This window comes from Haliotis rubra, unplaced genomic scaffold (genome assembly GCF_003918875.1).
Source record: "Haliotis rubra isolate DU_JTF1 unplaced genomic scaffold, ASM391887v1 Scf2, whole genome shotgun sequence".
NCBI classification, from domain to species: Eukaryota; Metazoa; Mollusca; class Gastropoda; order Lepetellida; family Haliotidae; genus Haliotis; species Haliotis rubra.
In genome coordinates this window covers 3,578,189-3,580,900 of record NW_025766002.1, presented here as the reverse complement: position 1 = coordinate 3,580,900, position 2,712 = coordinate 3,578,189, and positions in this window count along the sequence as shown.

The following is a 2,712-nucleotide window of genomic DNA, read 5'->3' as shown; positions in this document are numbered from 1 at the left end:
CAGGCTCGCTGAATTGGTTGACACATGTCATCGGTTCCCAATTGCGCAGATCGATGCTTATGATGTTGATCACTGGATTGTCTGGTCCAGACTCGATTATTTACAAACCGTCGCCATATAGCTGGAATATTGCTGAGTGCGGCGTAAAACTAAACTCATTCACTCACTCTCGTCAAACATCCAATGTAAACTTTGTTCATTCGATCTCATTCTTCCTGTAGGGAAGCGCCAAGGTCGTTGAGAGTGGTCGGTGGTTGTTGACGATGACGTACACAAGGATATCTCAGACATGTTTAATGGGTTACAAGTCTGGATCGAGCGCTGGTCATGGTTAGTTGGTTATGTTCTGTTGGAGGTAACCAGTAACAAAACGAGCCATGTGTGCTCTTGCGTTGTCGTTGATGCGCGCAAATGGAACCACGTGTGCCTACAGAACGCTATCACGGCAGTACTGACCGGAAACACAATCGTGAACATTACCGAGCCACCCCCACAACGCCCGTTCTGTCTAACGTTAAGTGCATGAACACGCTCATTCACTCGTTGACGCCTGTCAAGGAAGTCCAAAGTAAACCTTGATTCGTCCGAAAACGTAACTTCTGCCCAACGACGATTGGTCTAGTGCTGCTACCCTTGACACCAGAAACGTCTTGCAGTGATGCGACGGTATGTCAGTCGTGGGATAGCACGTCCACTAACACGTCCACCTGCAGGTTCCATCTCCATGGTGTAGTGGTTAGAGCGTCCGCCCGGAGAGCGGAAGGTCGCGGGTTCGATCCCCGACCGCGTCATACCAAAAGACGTTAAAATATGGTACTTGTTGGTCCCTGCCTGGCGCTCGGCATTAATGGGTACAACAAGGACTGGTCGGCTCGGAGTAGGTATCATGTGTCTGAGTGGGGTATCCATGCTTCACTGTGGCATGATATCTCAGTGGGCACTATAAAACCGGCTTTAGTCTGGGCTAGTACAAGCAGCCGCACATACACATACACACGCATGCACGTCGTCATATGAGCGAAATATTCTCAAGCACGACGTTAAACCCAAATTCACCTCACCTCCATCTCCATACTCAATCACTAATCGTCTGTCCACTCAATCAAACACCTGTAACTCTCTTAAGCTCATGTGCAGTTTGAGAGGCACTTTGTGTCGTAACACGATCGTTCTGATGAAACGATCCTGTGCGCCCCACTTCGATCTTGGCAGACCAGGCTGGCTATTCTCGAAACGTTCGTAGCTCTACGAACTTCTTAACACATTGGCTACGATCAATGTTAAGAATTCTTAGGACTACGAACGTTTCGAGAATAAGGGCCCTGATCCATATTTGTCATCGACTTGAAATCGTGATTGAAATTTGAACGTGTGAACGTTTTTTATAAGAGCAAGTGCAACAGTGCCTGTTCAAATTTCCTACATGTCACATAGACGTATCCGTTCCTGACGTGACAGACACCGCATGTTAAAAACATTTCATTGAGTCTAAACCAATATCAGAACAACTATAATGTACATCAACACACTGACACCTTTCACTGTTAATTTTAAACATTACACCAACCACGTTCACCTGCACATCATGAAAAAAAACCGTCCATAAACTTGGATTTGTAAGCACAATCTTCATTCCACGTTAGCATTTTAAACGGAACAATCATTCTCTAAATCCATACAGAATCCTCTTAATGCCGGTACACAGACAGGGCAACAACAAATACCCCCTTTAAACGTCTCCAAAGGATCAAACGGTCTACTCTTCTGACTTGACAACGGATGTGATCCAATCAAAACAAACCTATTTGTCCATTGTATATAAATATCAGAAGACGTCATGACAACATAACCAAGGTCCTCACAGAACTACTTTTGCTACCATTGAGAAAATAATTATGTTCTCGGCACTCGTCAACACTCCATGGTCTGGTTCCAATGTAGCTGAAAGCACTTACAGGGTTTTACCAGCCTGAACAGGCAGTACGATATGCATGCCGACATCAGATGGTGCAGCCACCGTCCCGGACAAGTACGTATGGAACCATAACTGTAAGCAGTGGTGACGCAGCTCTATGGAATGGGCTTCCAGTGTTCAGTGGATTTTAGGAGATCCCCGAATATCAGTTTCTTCCGGTCAACGTTTAAGTCTACCTTCCTCAAAAGGACAGGGTTTTTTGGGGTTGTTTTTATTTCCTCTTTTTGGTTACATTGCCATCCATTTAATAACATACACGTACATATATATGTGCATATAGATGTACACAGGATTGTGGCTCGTTTAAATGTCATATCTAAGACATTACACTGGCTTGCTGATACGTAAACGTAGAATCGACCAAATGTGCCATGGATGTACACAGGATTGTGGTTCATTTAAATGTCATATCTAAGACACTACACAGGGTTGCTGAAAAGCATATGTAGAAGCGACTAAAGGCGTCATAGATCTACACAGGACTGTGATTCATGTAAAAATCATATCTAAGACATTACACAGGGTTGCTGAAAGCATATGTAGAGAAAAGCATATGTAGAGACGACCAAAGGCGTCATACATGTACACAGGGCTGTGATCATTTAAATGTCATATCTAAGAAATTACACTGGGTTGCTGAAGAGCATGTGTAGAGACGACCACAAGGCATGAAAGCTTGCTTGTTTACAGTTTGAGAATGCTGTACATTTTGTTGCCTGGTAGTATCTATATATTTC